The following is an 8,197-nucleotide window of genomic DNA, read 5'->3' as shown; positions in this document are numbered from 1 at the left end:
GTATGAATACTTTTGCAAACCACTGTAATTATGATTTAAGTTCTGATTTGACATATGGAAATCAATAGGCTAATTGGTAATGAAAAATCAAAACAATTACATTTTATTTGCTTTTTGTACATTTCAAACTATCAGTCAAGCACAAAAATCAATTTATTTAAAATAATTTCACATCTGTACAGTGAGTGTGAGTATATTGTAGTTGTTCAATTAAAAAAATACTTTATTGATCACAAATAATATATGCAGTAAATTATATAATATAATGGTAGTTCAAATGCATGTATTTTAGTTTAGCTATGCTCCCCAGTGTGTAAATAAATAATGCACCATTGTGACACATTCGTTTGAAGACGTGGTTCTGCAGGTTTGTCATTCTGAGTGTCTTGCACTGGGTCAGACTCTGGCTTGTGCATGTAAGGCTGGACTGACAAGTCTACCGTTGTTGACATCCTTATACTTTCTTGCAATCTGCCATCACTAATATGCACCTTCATATACATTCATTTTTGTACTGTACTTTACGGTGTATACATGTATATAAATAATCATGTGTTTATGTATATGTGTATATGTGCATTTGTACATTACTATATATCACATGTGTATATTGTGGGGTTTTGTTTGTTATCTTTTACTAATCTTTCATTATTCTTCTCAGCCTATCTTGTATTAAGCTGCAGTAATGTGTAAATTTCCAGACTGTGGGATCAATAAAGTTTTATCTTATCTTATTTTATCTTAAAAACAGTTTTTAGTCGGTAGATAACTGTGTTTTTGCTACGAAACTACAAATATGGCCGAACAGGGTGGAGGCGAATGCTCAGCGACCTGGAAGGGGCGGGGTGTGAAATATCTCATTTGCATTTAAAGAGACCGCACCAAAACAGCTTGCTCTGAGGCGCAACTCAGAACAGGGGTAAACCAAGGAAAGCAAGGAGTCTGTGGAGCAACAAAAACGAGGCATTAAGACCAAAGCATTGCATTTTTATTTTAAATAGACCATAAGTGAATGATTTAGACATGGAAAAAGAAGGATTTAAAAGCATCATATGATACCTTTAAGATAAAAGGCAATTTAACAATGGGTCTGAAATAATACAAGATTGCATGGTCCAGATTAGGCCTTTTAATTAGTGGTTGCACTTCTGCACTTTTAAAAGATTCAGGGATGACACCAGAAGACAAACTGCAGCTTAAATTTGCCAGAACAGATAGACCCATAAAAGTTCTAATAGAAGCAACTTTGTCTATAAAAAAGTGAAGGAAATCTTCACAGTGAGCTGAAGAAACCTCAGAAAAGGGAAGCTGAGGGATTAAAAGAGCTGCATCAATAGTTTTAAAGAGACCCCTTAGATTGAACCGATCTTCCCAAATAAGGTAAGCAAAATATTTAGGTTTAGCTTCTTTTATACTTCTTTGAAATTGATGCCAAAGGACCCCTAAAGGGCCTAACAAAGTCTGAAGTTTGTCATTTTCCCCTCTTTGCCCAGCCCTTTGGCACTGGCACTTTAGATCACGAGTTTGGCCATTCAACCAGAGCTCAGAGTTGGCTTAGGGCCACCTGATTTTCAGAACAGCCAAAGTAGATAAAAAAAGTGTGAAACCCAGAACTGAGTATGTCAGTGTCATGGAGGAGCAACACAGTTCTATGTGAAAGCTACAGAAGACCTTTCAGCAGTGGAGGGGTTGATTACTTGACAGAGATGAGTAGCAGCATCAGATCTGACAACCCCACTAAGTGACCTCAAACATTACTAGCATGTGATCAGAAAACAATGCATCATTAAACAGGTAAAGTGTAGCCTGGTTAAAACCAGACCCTGTCCTTCACTTTGCTTCGTACTAGGGTCTGGACTTGATGCATAGAGAATCGTTTCTTGCAGGAGACGTGGCCTCTGCTGAAAGCATGTGTGTTGTCGGTGTGAAGGAGGCTAAGCTAAGAAGCTAACCGGAAATCGCCTGTGCTGTAAGTAACCCTACTGAGAGGAGAAATATACTGAGCCAAACGAGACGGCTGTAAATGAGAGCTGCTGCTTTGTCAGACAAATTTAATTTAATTTGGAAGCCTTATCAACACGGACTGGCTTCATTCACTTCCTCCACTGCCATATGCTTAAATAACTAGCTGACACTGCACAGAACATTGACGTCATTCAAAACTTCTCCTTCTGTTTGTTGATTGGCCCAGGTAAAATAAACTACAAGAGACACTGCACAGAAAATTGACGTTCTCTTGTCTGATTGGTCCGGCTAAAAATCTGCCGGCGAAATCCATCTCAATGGGAGAAGTCCCAGACGGAGCAGTGAAGGGAAACTAGAATTGAGCTGAGCTGCGTAGGAAGGCAAGGGCCAGGTTAGGTAAAGTGTGCAACAAAACAAGATCCAAAGTGTGCCCAAACTCTTGTTTAGGACCAGATGGAAACTGTACAAAATAAAATCATCCTTTACGTCTAAAGGGTTCTTTACAAGAGGCATGCTTGGACAGCACACATGAACATGAAAGTCACCAACATTAATGATGCGCTCATAATTAGGGAAAATCTGAGCCAAAATTTCAGAAAAGTCAATAATAAAATTGTACTGTATTTAGGAGGGTGTTGGATAAGAGCACAAACAGTTTATGAGTGAAACCCAGCTTAAATACACACAGCTCAAAACTGGAGAATGAGGATGACAACTGTAGCTGTTTGAAGTTGAAATCCCTATTAGAGCCAACCGCGGCAACTCCGCTGCACCCCAATGTCCGAGGGTTGTTCAAAAAGCAACAGTCCTGCCATAAAAGCTCTGTAAAAGCACTAGGGTCACCATCATTCAGCTATATCTCTGTTATAAAAAGACTGTCTAATCGCTGCAATGTATAAAAGTCCTTGGGAATTATGAGTCTACATCACAAGGATTTGTTTACATTGCAAAATCCCGTGAGTCCGATCGCGGAGGAAGTCTCGTAATAATTCACCACGAGAACTGGAAGATCATGCCGGTTCACACACCTCTTTTCACCTCCTTTGAGCAGACTTGGTTTTTTCCGGTCTATCTTTAATGACAGGTGAAATTAATATAAAATAAAGAAAATGGCTTTGCTTTATTTACTAAAGAGCAAGCGAATGTTGCGCACAGCATATAATTAACTCATCAGATCATTTAGAGGCGCTTTGTTCAGTGGTATTCATCACTCCAAGAGCTGTGAGCTGACAAACTTTTTGTTGTGTGTGTCCCGAGCCCAGTTTAACACCGCAGTCATTTTAACAAGCCGCTGACCCACATCGTTGTTGATATCTCCAACCAGAACACCAACTGCAGACGGTCGATTTCAGCTAAAGGCTCCTGTCTGTGTCGGGTTCAGGAAACCGTCACGTGGAAAAATTATTCTCTCTGATTGGTTGCTGCGGCGCGTCAAGCAGCAAAAGTTCAATTTGTTGAACTCGAGCTTTGGACACGCCACATGCACGGAAAATGCTCTGCCGCATCCTACCGCTAACTTGCGCGAAACTGGCAAAACGTGCCGCGCTGCTCATAGATGCGTGCCCACCGACCGTAGACTTAGCATATAAACTGGCTGCTTTGGCTGCGCAAAACACGTCCGGTGTGTACCCAGCTTGTGCGTTTACTCTCCGGCCCCACCCCCACCATTGTTGCCACTATCTAGCCTGGTAAAAACCAAACCCTTGTCCTTCACTTTGCTAGAGAAGTGATTCTTGCTGGAGGCGTGGCCTCTGTTGAAGTTTAAACTGAATGGATCAATTGGCCACAACATTTGTAGCCAGCTCCACTGTGAAGGAGGCTAAGCTAAGAAGCTAATTGGAAATTGTGTGTGCTGTAAACCATCCAACTGTGAGTAGAAAAGTACTGAGCCAAATGAGACGACTGTAAATGAGAGCTGCTGCTTTGTCAGAAAATTTCAATTTAATTTGGAAGCCTTATCAAAACGGACTGGCTTCATTCACTTCCTCCACTGCCATTGCTAACTAACTAGCAGACACTGCACAGAAAATCGACGTTCTGTTCTCTGATTGGCCATGACAAAAATTCTCCTGAAGAAATTCTTGTCTATGGGAGAAATCCCATACGGAGCAGTGAAGCGAAACTATAATTGAGCGGAACTGCGTAGGAAAACAAGAGCCAGGCTACCGCCCACCTAAACAAAACAACTCTTCTTCTTTTTTTTTTACATGACTTTACTGCTCTACTCACCATCTCACAGCTCTTTCACCAAACATCATCTTTCTTGGAGACTTGGAGACATCAACATTCATATGGATGAAGACAACAACCGTCTCATCAGAGACTTTGCATCCTGCCTTGACAGCTGTGGCTTCCAGCAGTTCATCAAATTCCCCACTCACTTAAAGGGACACACCTTGGACTACTTTGCTGCTCAGGGCTCACTCCTCTTAACTGTACTTCTGTTTAACTTCTACTTATCACCTGATGCTTTCTTTCAATGTCATGTTTAGAGTTTCTTGTATTAAACCTCAACACACTCTCTCCTTTTGTAATATTACGAATATAAATCATGACTTTCTTAAATTTAGGGAAAAATTGTGTGTTTAGAATCTCTTGATTTTGTCAGATTTCATTTACACTTTCACATTATTCATCTGATTCTTACCTCATTTTCTCAATTCTTTGTTTCTTTATTTATGAACTAGGGTTCTGTAAAATATTTATAACAAATTAATATTTTACCTGCTGTAAATAGTGTTTTTCTTGTCCTGTCCTTTCTTTTCTTTTCTTTTCTTTTCTTTTCTTTTCTTTGACAAAGTTATTATTTAACAGCTGGTTTAAGCAGGGCTTTTGCTGTCAAATAACCATCAAATTTTATGAAAACAACAAATGCAATGTGAATTATTATTGTTATTTTGCCTCTTATATGTTAAAATATAATTAATTTCTTCACTTCTGTCCAGTTTCCCTTGTTTACACTCAGGTTATTGTCTTCTCCTAATTATTGGTTACGGCCGTATTCCATATGCTTTGTTTATAGTTTTGTTTTGTTTTTGTTTTTTGTTGTTTTTTTATTTGTTTTGATTTTCCTCACCTCTTCTCAACACTTTCACTACGTTCTATGACAGCACAACTAATACAATAGTAAAAAAATGATGTGCATCACCAGCCTTTTCAAATTTACTGTAATGACAACAGTATGTTAATACTGAAAGATGTCACCTTAAATGCACACTTTCATTTTACTTTTGTAACAAATTTCTCTTTCAGCATATTACTGAAGTCCTTACACATATTGCAAACTGTGTTTTTCACACAATGTACATAAAGACCTACTGTACATGTATTTTGTTGTGATATTTTTACCTGTTTTCTTTCCTCCCTTTTCCTTTTCGGGTCACGTGTAAGCTGGTGCCTACATCCAGTAGTCACTACAAAATGCAAAGTACATCCTGCCACTCTCTGAAGCTCTTTCCCCCATTCAACAAACTGCACGGCCATAAAAACACTCTGGAGCAATTCTTTACGCTATGACAGTTGTTTACTTAACCAGCAATCTCAGCTGTGTGTTGGGACTCCCATGTTGCCTACCATTTCACCTCAGCACTTAGCCAGCCCTCAGCCAGCCCACTGTAATTAATTGTAGAGAAATTCACAGAAATCCCTCAGGATCACTTGAGTCAAGTTAGAGGAGCTGTTTCTCTGACTGCCTGTCTTCCAAGTTCTGATGCCTCGCAGTGCATGTTTTATTTAAAGGCAGTCTGTTTTCTGTGTTTCCTTTGGCTCCATATTTTTCTTGACATATCTGTTGTAGTCAATGGAAAACAGGAAAAAGAAAACATTTCCTTCTTATGCATGCTGACCTACAGTAACACAGATCCTAATGTCATGTCTTTTTAACCTTGCATAAATAACATGTATGATCGCTAATTTGATATGATCAAAGAAACACTTTGTTTCAGTCAGAAGTGTTAAATTATGGAATAGTTTCAGAGATGAAGAAAAAGAATATGAAACATTAGAAACATTTACTTAAAAATAGAGCCATTTGTAAATTCAAATCTGTCTAAGTGTAAAAAAAGAAGCAATACGGAAAAATAAGGCAAGAGAAAAACTGACTTGTATTATGATGTGTTGCTATTGTGTTCTAAATGTATTATGGTCATTTAAATAAGTTTGTTATAAATGTATTTTGTTGATAAGTAAAATGATGATTTGGCATTTATAAGCTGCAGTTTCTTATTTTACCGTTTTTGTTTGTTTGTTTGTTTGTTTGTTTGTTTGTTTGTTTGTTTGTTTGTTTGTTTTTGATTACTTTAGAAACGCTTATGATACTGCTCGTTTCACTTTTATGCTGGACTTTGTGAGTTTTTGCAGGCGACTTTTCCTTCTTTTTTAATTCTCTGATTATACATAGATTTTTTGTAATCTGTCTTCAGTTGAATTTAATTATATTCTATGGTGAACATCAGAAATTCTGTCCGTCCGTTTTCTGCCACTTCTCCAGGATCAGATCACGGGGGCAGCAGCCTAAGCAGAGAGACCCAGACTTCCCTCTCCCCAGCCACTTGGGCCAGCTCGTCCGGTGGGAATCCCAAGGCGTTCCCAGGCCAGCCGAGAAACATAGTCCCTCCAGCGTGTCCTGGGTCTTCCTCTGGGCCACCTCCCAGTGGGACGTGCCTGGAACACCTGATCAGGGAGGTGTCCAGGAAGCATCCTAACCAGATGCCCAAGCCACCTCAACTGGCTCCTCTCAACGTGGAGGAGCATCGGCTCTACTCTGAGTCCTGCCCGAATGACTGAGCTTCTCACCCTATCTCTAAGGGATCAGCCACCCTGTGGAGGAAACTTATTTTGGTTGCTTGTATCCGCAATCACGTTCTTTCGGTCACTACCCAAAGCTCATGACCATAGATAATAATGATAATAATGCATTAGTTTTATATAGCGCTTTTTGAGACCCTCAAAGACGCTTTACAATTTTTCATGCATCATTCATTCACACTCACATTCACACACTGATGGTAGTAAGCTACATTGTAGCCACAGCTGCCCTGGGGCAGACTGACAGAGGCGGGGCTGCTATGCTGCGCCACCGGCCCCTCTGACTACCATCAGTAGGCAAGGTGGGTGAAGTGTCTTGCCCAAGGACACAACGGCATGTAGGCATGGTGGGGAGTCGAACCTGTGACTTGCGGGTCCCAAAGCCGGCTGCTCTACCACTACACCACAGCCACCCCAAAAGATGAGTGTAGGAACGTAGACTGACCAGTAAATCGAGAGCTTCACCTTCTGGCTCAGCTCCCGCTTCATCATGACAGACCGGTACAGCGCCCACATCACTGCAGACACAACACCAATCCGCCTGTCGATCTCCCGCTCCATTCTTCCCTCATTCGTGAACAAGACCCCGAGATACTTAAACACCTCCACTTGGGGCAGGACCTCCTCCCCGACCCGGAGATGGCTCGCTACCGGTTTCCGGCTCAAGACCATGGTCTCGGATTTGGAGGCACTGATCCTCATCCCGGCCGCTTCACACTCGGCTGCGAACCGCTCCAATGAGAGCTGGAGATCATGATATGATGAAGCCAATAGGACCACATCATCCGCAAAAAGCAGAGATGTGATCCTAAGATCACCAAAAATGATCCCCTCAACACCTTGGCTGCGCCTAGAAATTCTGTCCATAAAAGTTATGAATAGAATCGGTGACAAAGGACAAACTTGGTGGAGTTCAACTCTCACCGGAAACGAGTCCGACTTACTACCGGCAATGCGGACCAAGCTCTGGCACCGGTCATACAGGGACCTAACAGCCCGTATCAACTTGCCTAGTACCCCATACTCCCGGAGTATCCCTCCACAGGAGTCCCCAAGGGACACGGTCGAACACCTTCTCCCAGTCCACAAAGCACATGTAGGCTGGTTGGGCGAACTCCCATGCACCCTCCAAGACCCTGCTGAGAGTGTAGAGCTGGTCCACTGTTCCACGACCATGACGAACTACTCTTCCTGAATCCGAGATTCGACTATCCAACGGACCCTCCTCTCCAGAATCCCCGAATACCAGGGAGGCTCAGAAGTGTGATCCCCCTGTAGTTGGAACACACTCTGCGGTCCCCCTTTTTAAATAGGGGGACCACCACCCCAGTCTGCCAATCCAGGGGAACTGTCCACAATGTCCACGTGATATTTTAGAGTCGCATCAACCAATACAACCCCACAACATCCAGAGCCCTAAGGATAT

General features: G+C 41.6%; 1 protein-coding gene across 1 annotated transcript in view; it reads right to left on the bottom strand.

The window, feature by feature from the left end:
* The window catches only part of itgbl1 (integrin, beta-like 1), a gene marked incomplete in the record, with an annotated part of 79,402 nt that overhangs the window by 41,380 nt on the left and 29,825 nt on the right, over positions 1–8,197 (bottom strand).

This window comes from Austrofundulus limnaeus, unplaced genomic scaffold, assembly GCF_001266775.1.
Source record: "Austrofundulus limnaeus strain Quisiro unplaced genomic scaffold, Austrofundulus_limnaeus-1.0 Scaffold202, whole genome shotgun sequence".
Taxonomy (NCBI): domain Eukaryota; kingdom Metazoa; phylum Chordata; class Actinopteri; order Cyprinodontiformes; family Rivulidae; genus Austrofundulus; species Austrofundulus limnaeus.
This window is presented reverse-complemented; position numbering and strand designations above follow the sequence as displayed.